The 15392-nt window shown below is 46.4% G+C and overlaps 1 long non-coding RNA gene across 1 annotated transcript; it reads right to left on the bottom strand.

Annotated features, from left to right (window-relative positions):
• Nucleotides 1-11379: 11379 nt before the first annotated feature.
• LOC129637596 (uncharacterized) lies at nt 11380-14608 on the bottom strand. Its single transcript, XR_008707542.1, has 3 exons — nt 14486-14608; nt 14193-14258; nt 11380-11560 (listed from the first exon to the last, which is right to left on the bottom strand). It is a non-coding gene; the product is annotated as an uncharacterized LOC129637596 (long non-coding RNA).
• Between the last annotated feature and the right edge of the window lie 784 nt (nt 14609-15392).

Here is a 15392-nt window from a genome sequence, read left to right as displayed (position 1 = left end):
CCGGCGGGGGCAGCGGATTGGGAAATTTCACACTCATGCTCACCGCTTGGCTGGCCTCTGGGTGTTTGGCAGCTCAGGTGGCTTGTGGGGAGGCCTTAGTCAACCTTTTCCTCCGGCAAGTACTGCAAGGCTGGGTTCACCTCTAGATGAGTCACAAAGGCAGGGCTGGGGAGGTGTGTACCTTGAGAGACAGACACTGTTATGATGGACTTGTGCCCTTGTTGGGGAAAGGAGATTCATAAGGAGACAGTGAGTGAAGATTGGTGCGACTTGTGTGTGTGTGTGAGGGAGATGGTATTGATCATTTGAGACTGAAAAGCTAATTTATTTGTGCTTTAATGTGTTAAAGCACAGTGTTAAATAATTCACCTGCCAGTGCTGGAGATGCAAGAGACAAGTTTGATCCTTGGGTGGGGAGGATCCCCTGGAGGAGGAAATGGCAATCCACTCCAGTATCCTTGCCTGAAAAATCCCATAGACCGAGGAGCCTGGCAGGCTGCAGTCTTGGGGTCACAGAGTCGGACACGACTGAGTGACTGAACACGGGCACAATGTGTCCACAACCCTCTGGAAGAACCGCAGCGATACATCTCGGTGAGACGGTACCTGATCACAGTTAAGAGCGGGTCTCTGGAGCCAGCCTGCCCTGAGGTCAACATCTAGCTCCACCACTTGCTGGCTGTGTGACCTTAGGCAAGTTGCTTAACCTCTCTGTTCCTCTATCTCCTCATCCCTAACATGGTGATAATAATAATTAGCACCCATCTACCTACTTTATCTGATATTCATGATCATTAAATACATTTAGTATAAATGAAGCATTGAGGACAGGACCTGACACCTAGTAGATACTCAGATATTCATGTTGCTATTACTATACTTATTCCAGCCCACCCTTCCACACCCTCCCTCCATCATTTTGCTCCTCTCTGTCTATGCTGGGGAGCTCTTACTCCTTCCAACCCAGCTCAAAAATCACCTCTTCTGGGAAACCTCCCCCAACACCCAGATCCTTTTTTCTGTTGCATCAACACTTGCACATTTTATTTTTTGAGCTTTAAAAAAATTATTTTTATTTATTTATTTGGCTGCACCGGGTCTTGTTGCAGCATGTGGGATCTTTAGTTGCCACATGTGAACTCTTAGTTACAGCATGTGGGCTCTAGTTCCCTGGCCAGGGATTGAACCTTGGGCCCCCTGCATTGGGAGCTCAGAGTCTTAGCCGCTAGACCACCAGGGAAGTCCCAGCACTTGCACCTTTTAAGTTTAAACATCTCTTTAGCTGTCTGGCCTTCTCATCAGCCAGTGAGCAACTTGAGGGCACGCCTAAGTCTAAACCATGTCTTTGTTCCTAACACCCCAGACTCCCCTGGTGTTGGTGGTTTAGTCGCTCCGTCGTGTCCGACTCTTTGTGACCCCAGAACTGTGGCCCGCCAGGCTCCTCTGTCCATGGGATTTTCCAGGCAAGAATACTGGAGTGGGTAGCCATTCCCTTCTCCACCAGACCCTCGTGGCTAGCCCCAAATAACCATCTGATGAGTGTGTGTTGGATGGGTAATTGAAAGAATTAATGACACATGATAAGAAAACATAATGGAAGACAGTTATGAAATTCTACACTATGGCAGCTACGGTGAAGTGTCTGCTGCTGCTGCTAAGTCACTTCAGTCGTGTCCGACTCTGCGTGACCCCAGAGACAGCAGCCCACCAGGCTCCCCCGTCCCTGGGATTCTCCAGGCAAGAACACTGGAGTGGGTTGCCATTTCCTTCTCCAATGCATGAAAGTGAAAAGTGAAAGTGAAGTCGCTCAGTCGTGTCCGACTCCTAGCCACCCCATGGACCGCAGCGCACCAGGCTCCTCCATCCATGGGATTTTCCAGGCAAGAGTACTGGAGTGGGGTGCCATCGCCTTCTCCGAATGAAGTGTCTGACCAGGCATAAATGGCAATGATGCTTCCCCAAGCCAAGGTCAGTGCGTGCCATACTGTGAGATCCTGTGGATGGCGGCAGTCAGGGCAGGCTTCCTGGGGGTGGAGGGGTCAAAGTGACAAGCCCAGGCTGGTTCCAACTGGCTCCAAAAATGTCAAGTGCTATGGGATTGGCAGCTGGTGTCCCCATGGTCTGTCCTGGGCCATAGTGCTGCCCCTTTGGGACCAGGGGAGCTTGGCAGGATGGAGTTCTCCATTCTGGTCTGGGGAAACAACCTGAATGTGAGATGGTGCTGGTGAGGCCCAGCTCCATCCGGTGACACACGGAACCTCTTAGAGAGGATTTCACGCTCCCTGCCCTAATGAAGACAGTCTCTGTTGTGCCTCGGGAAAACAGAGGTCTCACTCCAGCCTTCTGAAACCAATTGGAAACAAACCTTCCTTCCCCGCCCCTCCCCCAACAGTTTCAGCGGCCAAAAAAATAATGCAGAACGAAGCAGGACCGAATGGCTGAGGGGCTTGGGACCCCACTCCCTGTGGTGAGCAGAGTGGCCACTTCCTCTTGGAAGGATGGGAGCCAGCTTAGGCCATCTCTCCAGAGCTGAACTCCCTGTCTATCTGTTTATCCTGCTGGCTCACCAGAAAGTCTTCAGAGAGGGTGTGGCAAAGCCGATATTGGAATTGAGCCATAGCCAGATGCCCACTCGGTGGTGCTGACGCCTGCCCGCTTCCCCTCGTCAGTAAGGTCCCTGCTCCGTAGCCTTCGGCCCAGGTCTGGGGCCCCACTGCTCCTCCTTGTGCCCTGTCCCCTCCGTAGAGGTCTGACTGGCACCCAGGCCAGGCCCAAAGGGCCCAGCTTCTTCCCACTCGCTGGATTCCTGGCCTGGGTCTTCCCCTCCACGGCCTGGGTGACCTGACCCACGTCCTTGCATCTCTGAGCCTCGGTTCCCCAGAAGAGCAAATGGAGAGAGTGAAAGTGACTTCCTACCTGTGTGAGGGGGGCGGAAGCCCCTCCAAAGGAGATGAGGGAAGGCACACGTGTGAGTTACCGCCATCACGCTCGCCTGTCTCCAGGTCTGAGCCTCCCCTCTGCTCCTCCAGTTCCTTGCCAATGTGTGGTCCAACTCTGGGCCACCCCCCCTAGGAAACCTCCCTGGACCGCAGTAACCCCAAGGATGCCAGGTCGGTATGCAGTCTGAGCAGTTCGGCACTCACTAGGCTCACCTGGTTGTATTTATGTATCTGTTTATTTCAGAAAAAAGCATAGCAATTGGAGGCCAAAGGTTGAGTTGGAGTTCCTGCACCCCCACTGCTGTCTAGCTGAGATGGGGAAGCAGCCTGCAGCCTCTCTCCAAGCCCCCAAGTTCCTCATTTCTGAGTGGAGATGGTTATAATCACGCCTACCTCCTGGACTTCTTACAGGCACGATGGGCTGCAGACATGCGAAAGTACTTTGTGGACTATAAAAAGCACTTGGTCACGTTGCTTCTTTCTGTTTCTAGTTTGATGTATGTTTCCTGTGAGAAAGACCTGAGCCAGGGTGATGGAGCCGGGAGGATGTGGTACCAGGCAGGTGCCCGGTGAGTGGTCCTTCTGGACCCCACATGGGGTGGGAGCAAGCCAGGAACACTGGCCTGCTGTGACTCAGATGGCCCACAGGAGTGCTGGCTGGGGGAGAAGGCAGTGGCAACCCCGTGGATTGATTTCCGGCACCGGTCCCCGTCTAAAGACATCCAGATGGTTGTTTGACGATGTTACCCAGGAAGCCCCTTGCCAGACATGAAGGCTCTGAGAAGAGGTCCAAGGAGACACAACCAGAGGACACAAGAGGACACATCTGATGGTTGAAACGTTGAGTTGCCCAAAGCCCAGCTAGAGACCGTCAAAATACAAACACCCAGTTGTGAAATGGAGTGCCAGAAAATTCTGAATAATTGAATTATGAAAATTCTTTTTCCTAAATGAAGGAGAGAGGCTGCCGGCTGTGGTGGGAGGGAGGAGAGAGGGCTGGGCTGGGGGAGGATGTCTTCCCAGGGTCATGCCCGGGCTGGACTCAGCTCCATCCCCTCTGTGTTCCCTGTGCCCAGCCAGAGGCAGGGTTCAGAGCAGCAGACATCAGGGAGACCTGGAGGGTCTCAAACACCATGGCCAGAAGTTGTTATCTTTAATGATGGGGAGCCATGGAGGGAGGGGAGTGGTCACAGATATCAAGTCCAGATATTTGAACTTGAACTGTGGTGAAGAAGATTGGCAGAATGGAGGGGAACTGACTGGATATCATAGATGGAGAGTGGGGATGAGGCTTGATGATGACCCTCCCACTTTGGGAGCAGGAGACAGAGTGGGTAGCAAGTAGGAGTAGGCGTGGGATCAAAAAGGATGGTGTTTATGGAGTTTGGTGGACTGGCCAGCTGGACATGCCCAGAGGAGTTTGGATAAACAGATTGAGGTTTGCAGTAAACATCTAGATCTGGAGTTTCAGGCTTGGGAGCTGTCTGAGGTTGGGTTTCTTAGAAGCAGACCCTGAGATGCAGATTTCTGTGTGAATGATTCATTAAGGAGGTGCTCCCAGGGGAGCCTGGGAAGGGGTGGTGGGGGACATAGGACAACACAGGAGAAGGAGTCAAGCAATAAAAACCGTGGTCTCAGACAGAACCCCAGCACCCGCCCCGAGGGGACTCTGGAGCGTACTTAGGCTTCTTGGCCTGAAGCTGGCATCAGAGTGATTGTTTCTGAGAGTGATGGTTTCTGCCGGTGTAAGCCAGTGGTTAGGGATTGTGCTAGTGAGGGATGGGAAGGATGCTTGGCGTCTAACTCTCTGCAAGTGCAGGGAAGCCTCCAGCAGGCCGAGGGCTGTCCTCCAAAAAGGGGCCAAGAGCCAGTTGTTGAACAGGAGAGCCTACCGAGTCCAGGTACGCAGACTCATCCCAGGGTTCCGCGTCGGGGAAGATGAATCATACTGTCTGCTCCCCGAGTCCACAGCAAGTTGACCATCATCAAAGCTGGCGTGGATGGGTTGGCCTGGAGAGGGCAGAGCCAGAAGAGGAGAGCAGAGGGTGGGCTCTGGGCAACACTGACTGTCCAAGTTCCTTGCTGGGAGGGGCCTTAAAAAAAATGGTTTATTTGGCCACGCTGGGTCTTAGTTATGACACGTGGGATCTTTGCTCTTTGTTGTGGCTTGCTGGATCTAGTTCCCTGACCAGGAATCAAACGTGGGCTACCCTCTGCATTGAAAATTCGGAGTCTTGGCCATTGGATCCCCTGGAAGTCCCTGGGAGGAAACTTACAGTCCACCTGACCCAGTTTCTCATGGATGCCAGCAAGCGTCGGTCACGTGATTTCTTGTTGTTGTTTAGCTGCTAAGCCGTGCCGACTCCTTGCAACCCCATGGATTGTAGCCCTCCAGGCTCCTCTGTCCATAGGATTTTCCAGGCAAGAATACTGGAGTAGGTTGCCTTTCCCTTCTCTAGGGGATCCTCCCAACCCAGGGATTGAACTACATCTCCTGCATTGGCAGGCGGGTTCTTTGCCACTGAGCCACCTGGGAAGCAACTCTACTCAAATGACTTCAGCAGGAAATGAAGTTTTTGACCGTGGTCGCTGGGATGTCTAAGGGCGTGGCCAGGTGTTGGAGTGGAAATTACGTGACCAGGTTTCTCTCTTTCCAACTTTTGACTGTGGCTCCCCTCGTGTGCTGGTCTCCCTCGGAAAGGCTGGTGTCTGACAGCCCCAAGCACTATCCTTCAATTTCTCAGTACAAAAGGAAGGACAGTCTTCCTCTCAGCTGCCAAATGTCAGATCTCAGAGAAGACCAGTTACCCTGCTGGGGTCACATGTCCATCCCTGACCCGGTCGTTCTGGGGCATCCTATCCTGAAAGTACCCACAGTGGGTATTGTCATCCAGCTGGCGTCATCCACTCCCAAATCTCTCTCTCCCTCCCTTTCTCTGTGTATTTCACTCAGGCCCGAGTCACAAGACTACTTCTAGGAGGGGGGATTGGGAAGGATCAGCCCCTCCAAACCAGATGAAATGACTTCTCCATGGGAAAAAGTTTCAACTACTGCAAGAATCTGCATGTAATGTGGGAGACCCAGGTTTGACCCCTGGGCTGGGAAGATCCCCTGGAGAAAGGATTGACTACCCTCTCCAGTTTTCTTGCCTGGAGAGTCCCATGGACAGAGGAGCCTGGTGGGCTACAGTCCATGGGGTCATAAAGAGTTGGACATGGCTGAGCGACTGACATGAAAGAAAAGGAGGAAAGTCTGGGTTGACGACCGTGGACATCCTTCCCAACTGTTGGGTGGCCACCTGGCCTCCCCTTGTGTTTCTGAGATGGGGATGCTCCCCTCCCCAAGGTGTCTAGGAAGGTCAGGGTGGATCCTAGGAAGGGGAATGGGACAGAGGGCCTACCCTGGAGAGATGGAGAGAAGAAGGACAGGCTTCAGCCAGGTGGTTGGAGCCTGTCTGGGATCTGAGACAGGGGAAGGGGCAGAAGCAGGCCCTACATGGAAGGCCCTGGGGTCTGGCCTTGGGGTTTGGAGACGCTGCTCCTGAGACACTGGCTTATGGGACAGGTAGAAGATCAGACACTCCCTGTGTCAGGCTGCAAAGGGGGAGCTGAGCGGACCTGGCAGGAGAAGCTGCCAGCTGCAGGGGCTGTTCCAGGAGTCAGGCAGGGGGACATAGCTAGCATCCAAGGCCAGGGAAGACTTGATGGTGGCCCTTGAACTCTGACCCTACTGGTCAACATGATAGAGTTGGCCAGCACCTGGGGCACTAGGGTAGGAGTCAGTCCCCAGACGCAGGGGGCAAAGAGCATGCCATTCCTACAGGGACAGAAAGTCCATAAACAGTAGAAAGTAACATGATATTTTAAAGCACTTATACTAAAAAAAAAAAAAAAAAAGAGTTAAAAATAAAAGAAAGTAGATTAGTCGTTGCCTAGGGCTGGTGGGGGGCTGGGAGGGAGGCAGGGGATGATGGCTAAAGGATATGGGGTTTCTTTTAGAGGTGATGAAAAGATCCTAAAGTGGTTACACGTATCTGTCAGTATACCAAAACCCATCAAATGGTACACTCTGAATGGGCGAGTTGCCGGGTGTGTGAATTATATCTTAATAAAGCCTTTTCATTGTTGTTTTTAAAAAAGTGTTATTGGGACAGGTCGCCAAACAGGAGTGCTTGGCAAGGAGACTGAGGCATAAGCCTTTCCTATGGGCTGGCTGGGCCCCCATAGAGGAATAGAGGCTGCTATGGCCCAGATGGTCCCTAGAGTGTCCCCAGGCAGGTGAGAGCCTAATGGAATCACCTGCAGATGCCACCTTCTGTTGCTACTGAGGGAGGACTCACCTGTCTGAGCTCCCACTTCCATCACCTGCTTATCTATACTAGCGGCTAAGGTGGGGGGCACTCTCTCTCCTCTGTACCCTCTCGGCTCTGTAGTCAGGGAACCTTGGCAAATGCAAACGTATATTCATGTCACCCCTTGAGTGACTAGCGCATCTGACCTTCTTGCATATCCAGCCTCTGCTAACCCCTGCTAACTGACCTCTTTCCATCCTTTGAACTTGACATGGCCTCAGGGCCTTTGCATTTCCTGTTCTCAGGGACCAAAGCTCCTTTCTCCTCTTTGGGCCTAGGAAAACAGGAGTAGCTCCTACCTCCCCTCCTGCAGACCACCTCTCCCCACGCCCAAGTGTACATTCCTGCCTGTTTGGAATGTAAGCTCTCTGGGTCTGTGTGTGCTCACCCAACCCAGAACACCCCATAAAAATGTGTTCAATGAGCAAAAGGAATGTTCTCTCTGGCCTGGGAAGGCTGGAGCCTGCAAAGCGAGCCTGTGGGCCTCCTGGGTGTGAGCAGACGAGGCCAGCAGGTGAATCCTGTTCCCCAGTCATGTAGCCTGATGAGTCCTGGGCCTTGGGGTCACGCATCTCTCTGTGGCCAGCACCCTGGAGGTCAGAAAGCCAAACAGCCACACGTTTGTTGAGCTGGGGCAGGCCGTCCTGAGACTGCGACGGGGTGAGTTGGAGCTGGAGGCTCTGAGGGTAAGGAGATGCTTTGGCCTGGAAAATCACATCACGAGCTCGAGGCTGGCCTCAGGACAAGGCAGGGAAATTGCTAAGGGCCTGGTGTTCCAAGAGGCGGCCTGTGCAAGAGGAGAGACTCATTCTTGGAAAGTCGAAACCCCCACGGGGGCTGCAGCGGGTCTTTGAGCTGCTGGCGCGTGCGCCATTCTGGCTTCGGGACCAACCCGAGTGGTGAAAACAGAGTGACTGGAGAGTCTGGCCGCCTCGCGGTGTGGACAGGACGGTGAGGTCCAGGGGACCGGGGCCATCCTGCGAGGCCGCGGCGAACTTGAACGCGGGTCCAGGTACCCTGGCTCCCGGCCTGCCCTCTTTTCTTTCTGACAGGCCGCCGCCGCCGCTGCCTCTTCCAAGTGGGAAAATACACGTGGCACTTCTTCTTGATTCTGGAAGGGATGATGCAGTGAGCGTGTGGATGCTCACAGAGCTTCGTGTCCGAAGTGGATTTCCCTTCCCGAGGTTTTTTCTTAACCTGGAGTCATTGATTATTTACATTTTACCCCTTTTGCTTATCATGTAATCTCCAGCTACACAGACACATATACACAGATAAATATGCAAACACAGATACACACGTTACAAACTATGAGTTCATACTGATGCACTCAACTCCTGTCCAGCAACCTAGTTTGGTTAAACCAAATTCTAGACTTCTCCTTTCCATGTATGTGCGCTCCCCTCCAACAATGAAGAAATACTACCTCCTATTTTGTATTTATTTGCTCAGAGAAATCGTTTTAGAGTTGGTAACCCATACCACCTTAACAGGAAAACCTATTAATTGGTATTAAATATGCCTTTACATTTCCTTAAGATAAAATTTAATATAGAAAATGCACACATCTTAAGCGTGTGATTTGATGAGCTTTAACAAATACATACACTTGTATGACCCACAGCCCAACTGTCTTGATAAGCCGTACCATAGCCGGGGTGGCTAACATATTAGGCACTTATTTCTCATGGTCTGGAGGCTGGAAGTCCAAGATCAGAGTGCCAGTGGATTTGGTTCTTAAGGAGGTTTATCTTCCTGGTGTGCAGATGGCTGTCTTCTTGCTGCGTCCTCATTAGGCAGAGAGAGCACTCTGGTCTTGTTCTTCTTATAAGGTTGCTAATCCCATCCTGGGGGCCTCACCATCATGACCTCATCTAAACCTAATTACCTCCCCAAAGCCTCATCTCTAAATGCCAGCACCTTGGGGGTTATGGCTTCAACAAATGAAGTTTGGAGAGGCACAAACATTCAGTACATAACATCAGTCAAAGTAGAGACAATTTCTGTTGTTTTAGAATATTCTCTAGAGCAACTAGGGACAGAATTGGCTGGGTGATGAGAAAAGTGTATGTTCAACCAAACAAGAAATGGTCAGAACTTTCCTCACAGTTTTCCTATTTTTTATGTTCTCCCTAACGATAAAGAGTGGTACTGTTAGTGTTTAAATTTCATCCTTTAGAAGTGGAAGCATACAGAATGTGTGTGTGGTGTGTGTGTGTGTGTGTATATAGAAAGAAAGAAAGTGAAGTTGCACAGTTGTGTCCGACTCTTTGCTACCACATGGACTGTAGCCTACCAGGCTCCTCCAACCATGGAATTTTCCAGGCAAGAGGACTGGAGTGGGTTGCCATTTCCTTCTCCAGAGGATCTTCCCAACCCAGGGATCAAACTTGGGTCTCCCACATTGCAGGCAGATGCTTTACAATCTGAGCCACCAGGGGGCTATATATATACATACATACACATACATACACACACATACATATATATACACACACACACGTAAGTATATGTATACATATATTCACATATTCTTTTTCAGTCTGGTCATTCTAATAGATATATAGTGGTATCTCTTGATTTTAATGCATTTTCCTGCAGAAAATTACGTTCAACTTATTTATAAAACTTCGTTTAAGAAGTGTCTAAGGTTTAGGTATATTTTGCCTGTTTTTTAAATTGGGTTTTATTTTTTTATTATTGATTTGTTTGGAGTTTTTTATATATTCTGGATACAAGTTGTTTGTCAGATCTATGTCTTGCAAGTATATATTTTTTTCAAATCTGTGACTTGTCTATTTCTTTTCTTCGGTTCAGTTGTTTAGTTCAGTCGCTCAGTCACGTCCAACTCCTTGCAACCCCATGGACTGCAGCATGCCAGGCTTCCCTGTCCATCACCAACTCCCAGAGCTTACTCAAACTCATATCCATCGAGTCAGTGATGCCATCCAACCATCTCATTCTCTGTTGTCCCCTTCTCCTCTTGCCTTCAATCTTTCCCAGCATTACAGTCTTTTCCAGTGAGTCAGTTCCTCACATCAGGTGGCCAAAGTATTGGAGTTTCAGCTTCAGCATCAGTCCTTCCAATGAATATTCAGGACTGATTTCATTTAGGATGGACTGGTTGGATCTCCTTGCACTCCAAGGGACTCTCAAGAGTCTTCTCCAACACCACAGTTCAAAAGCATCAATTCTTTGGCGCTCAGCTTTCTTTATAGTCCAACTCTCACATCCATACATGACTACTGGAAAAACCACAGCTTTGACTAGATGGACCTTTGTTGGCAAAGTAATGTCTCTGCTTTTTAATATGCTGTCTAGGTCGGTCATAACTTTTATTCCAAGGAGCAAGCGTCTTTTAATTTCATGGCTGCAGTCACCATCTGCAGTGATTTTGGAGCCCCCCTAAATAAAGTCTGACAGTTTCCACTGTTTCCCCATCTATTTGCCATGAAGTGATGGGGCCGGATGCTATGATCTTAGTTTTCTGAATGTTGAGTCTTAAGCCAACTTTTTCACTCTAACTTTTTTACTGTGATTTCTTTTCTTATTGGTCACTTAGTTTTTTGTTTTTAATTTCGTTGCAGTGGATCTTAGTTGTGGCACACAGCATCTTCAATCTTTGTTGCATCTGGTGGGATCTAGTTCCCTGACCAGGGATCGAACCCCAGCCCCCTAATATTGGGAGGGTCGAGTCTTAGCTGCTGGACCACCAGGGAAATCCCTTGGTAACTTTTTTTAATGTGATAAAATACACAGAACGTACAATCTACCATCTTAACCATTTTAAAATTCAGTAGCGTTTAGTGCATTCATAGTATTGTGCAATGGTCACCACTGTCTAATTTCATTTTCATCAGTCCAAAAGGAAACCCAATACCCATTAAACTGTCATTCCACATTCTCCCATTTTCCAGCCTCTGGCAACCACTAATCTACTATTGGTCCCCATGGATTTGACTATTTTGGATATTTTATATTAACAGAATCATACAGTATGTGGGCTCTTGTGTCTAGCTCATTTCAATTAGCATAACATTTTCAAGGTTCATCCACACTGTAGAAATAAGTTCACATCCATTCTGTGAATAAGGTCGTGTCATCTGTAAACAGACGTGGTTTTGCTTCTTTTCTTTTTCTTCTTTTTTTTACTTCTTTTCTAATCTGGAAGCCTCTGCATCTTTTTCTTGCCTTGCTGCCCTGGCTAGGACCTCTAATGCAATGTTGAAGAGAAGTGGTAAGAACAGATACTCTTGTCTTGTTCCTGATCTTAGGAAAGAAAAAAATTAATCTTTCACAATGAAATATTATGTTGCCTCTGGGTTTCTCATAGATGGCTTTCATCAGATTGAGGAAATTCACTTCTATTTCTAGCTGGTTGAGTGTTTTAATGAGGAAAGGGTGTTGGATTTTGTTGTTGTTTTTTTACATTTATTGAGATTAGTTTGTGTTTTCCCCTTTATTTTGTTACTATGGAATATTTCACAGGTTGATTTTTGTGTACTGAACTAAGTTGGCATTCCTGGGATAAATCCTACCTGATCACAGCGTATAATCATTTTTGTATGCTGCTAGATTCAGTTTTCTAATATTTTATTGAGGATTTTCCTTCTATTTTCATAAGGAATATTGGTCTATAATTTTCTTTCCTTGTGAGAGTTTGGTCTGGCTTTGGTATCTGCAAAGTACTGGCCTCACAGAATGGCTTAGGAAGTGTTCTCCTCTCTTCTCTTTTATGGGAAGACTTTGTGAGAGATTGGTGTTAATTCTTTTTAAACATTTGGTGAAATTAAACAATGTAACCATCTTGTCCTGGGCTTTTCTGTGTTCAAAGTGTTTTGATTACTAACTCAATTTCTTGTTACATGTTTTTTCAGATTTGCTTTATCTTTTTCAGTCTCTCTTGGGAGTTTGTGCATTTCTAGGAATTTTTCCATTTCATCTAGGTTGTCTAATTTGTTGTCATAGTATTTTCTTATAATCCTCTTTATTTTTGTAAGATCTGTATTAGTGTCTCTTCTTTTATTCCTGAGTTCAATAATTTGAGTCGTTTTCCTTTTTTCCTTCATCTGTCTGGCTAAAGGTTTGTCAATTTTGTTGATCATTTCAAATTTGATGATCATGACCAATTTTTGGCTTTGTTCATTTTCTCTATTGAGTTTCTTGTCTCTGTTTCATGTATTTCCATGCTAATATTTATTATTTCCTTCCTTCTGAGTCCTTTGGGTTTGGTTTGCTCTTTCTCCCCCTAGTTTCTTTTCTCCTTTTTTGGGTCGGGCTGTGTGGCATGCAGGATCTTAGTTCCCCAATAAGGGATCCTACCCACACCACCCTCCAGTGGAAGCTTGGAGTCTTAACCACTGGACTGCCAGTATGCTAGGTTGTTGATTTGGGATCTTTTCTCATTTTTAATTTGGGTGTTTATAGCTATCAATTTCCCTCATTTATAGCACTACTTTTGCTCCATCTCCAAAGTTTTGGTATGTCGTTTTTGTTTTCATTAATCTCACAACATTTTCTAGTTCTCTTTGTGATTTCTCCTTTGATCCACTTTATTTAAGAGTGTGTTGTTGAATTTCTGTGTATTTGTCAATTTTCCAAATGTTATTAACTTCTAATTTCATCCCATTATGGTCAGAAAACCTACTTGCATTATTTCAGTCTATTAAAAGATATTTATGGTCTAACATATCAATTATCCTGGAGAATGTTCCATGTGCACTTGAGAAGAATGTGTATCTTGCTGCTGTTAGGTAGATGTTCTATAGACGTTCATTAGATCTAGTTGGTGTATATTCTGTATCCTGATGACCTTCTGTCTAGTGTTCTCTCCATTATTAAAAGTGGAGTATTGACATATCTAATAAGGGAATTCCCTGGCAACTGCCAGGGCCCAGGTTCAATCCCTGATCAGGGAACTAAGATCCTGAAAGCCACATGGCAAAAAAAAAAAAAAAAAAAAAAGAAAACAAGAAAGGAATACCTAAATATCATAGTTGGGGTGCTTATTTTTTTCCGTCAATTCTTTCAGTTTTTGCTTTGCTTTGTGTGGGGCTCTGTTTTTAGGTATATATGCTAACAATTATTATATCTTATTAATGTGTTGACCTTGTTATCATTCTGTGATGTCCTTCTGTGTCTTTAGTAACATTTTTTCCTCTTAAAAAGTATTTATTTATTTGTTTGGCTGAGCAGGGTCTTAGCTGCAGCATGTGGGATCTAGTCCCCTGACCAGGGGCCAGACCCTGGCCCCTGCATGGGGAGTGCAGAATCGTAGTCACTGGACCACCAGGGAAGTCCTAACAATTTTTTTTTCTTAAAGTCTATTTTGTCTGAATTTAGTGTAAGCACTCCATCTCCCTTTTGGTTACTGTTTGCATGGTATATCTTTTTCCATGCTCTTTAAAGCTATTTATTTATTTTTATATCTATTCTGCCAATCTTATGTCTCTTAATAGGAGAGTGTAATCCATTTAGTTTAGTGTATTTATTGATAAGAAAGGCCTTGCTTCTGCTGTTTTGCTGTTTGTTTTCTTTATGTATGTCTTTTCATCCCTGGGTTCCTCCGTTCCTCCCTTCCTTTGTGTTTATGGACTGTCTTGTGTATCACTTTAATTTCTTGTTGTTCCTTTAAATACATACTATTTCAGTTATTTGGGGTTGCCATGGAGATTAAAATGAACACTTTAATTTGTAATAACCTAGTTCCTGTTAATGCTAACTTAATTTCAATAGTATACAAAAATTTTTGCTCCTATATAGCTTCATTACCCTCCACTTATGTGGTTCTTGTTCAAACTGCGTTTTTATCCATTGTGTGTCCATTGACATATTAATAGATTTGTAATTATTGCTTTTCAGGCCTATTTTTTGTATGCATCCTCCCTGGTATGTACATTACCTGCTCGATCCCCAGAAATAGATCAGAACTTTCAAATCCCTGTAGACATCTCATTCCCAGCCTTTCCTAAAAAAAAAGACAGACTTCTGGTTAGGCTATTGTTTGCCTCAACTTTTATCCAGTGCCTCAGGCAGCAGTGACTAAAACATTTGCCTATAAATGTTTTTAATAAACACCCCTCACCCACATCCCGGCTCTCTACCCCGGGCCAGTTCTTAGTTAGGCAAAATGAAGACAAGCCTTCTGAGTTGATCTTACAGGGAACCACAAGATTGGTCAAAACAAATAATTACATTTTTGTGTGTGTGTGAATGAGGTCTGTTCTGCTCCCTCCACCACCATCAATATGGATTATTATTTTCAAAACTACCACTGAGCTGGAGAGTAGATGAGATGGGGGTAAGATTATACACCACAAAGCTTGCTGTCTTGCTGAAATTCAGCTGGTTTTCTTGAATAAGTGCTCCCAGGTTTCTTGAATAAGTGCTCCTTTGTTTAATTTCCATAATTGCAAAAAAGCAATTCTGACATTTTTGCCTCATTTTACTGCTTTTATTGAGGCTGAAATCTTGGAGTTCCTTACTCTGCCACACTGACGTCACTCTTCTGGTAGCGTCGTGTTCTTGAGAGTCGTGCGTATCATTGCATAAATCAGGAATTTCTTCCTTTTTGCTGGTGGGTAGTATTCCACTATAAAGATATGCCATAATTCTTAGTTCATTCATTTTTTAATGGATATTTAGGTTCTTTGCAGTTTCAAGCTTTTATAATAAAGTTACTGTATACGTTTATATATAAGGCTGTGTTCAAATATATGCTTTCTTTTCTCTTGGATACCTGCCCAGGAATGAGACTTGTTGACTATTTGTTTAATTTAGTAATAAATAGTCATGGACAGCAAAAGAGACACAGATGTGTAGAACAGTCTTTTGGACTCTGTGGGAGAGGGAGAGGGTGGGATGATTTGCGAGAATGGCATTGAAACATGTATAATATCATATATGAAATGAATCGCCAGTCCAGGTTTGATGCAGGATACAGGATGCTTGGGGCTGGTGCACTGGGATGACCCAGAGGGATGGTACAGGGAGGGAGGTGGGAGGGTGGTTCAGGATGGGGAACACGTGTACACCTGTGGTGGATTCATGTTGATATATGGCAAAACCAGTACAATATTGTAAAGTAATTAGCTTCCAATTA

The sequence above is a fragment of the Bubalus kerabau genome, chromosome 23, assembly GCF_029407905.1.
Source record: "Bubalus kerabau isolate K-KA32 ecotype Philippines breed swamp buffalo chromosome 23, PCC_UOA_SB_1v2, whole genome shotgun sequence".
In the NCBI taxonomy this organism is placed as follows: domain Eukaryota; kingdom Metazoa; phylum Chordata; class Mammalia; order Artiodactyla; family Bovidae; genus Bubalus; species Bubalus kerabau.
This window is presented reverse-complemented; position numbering and strand designations above follow the sequence as displayed.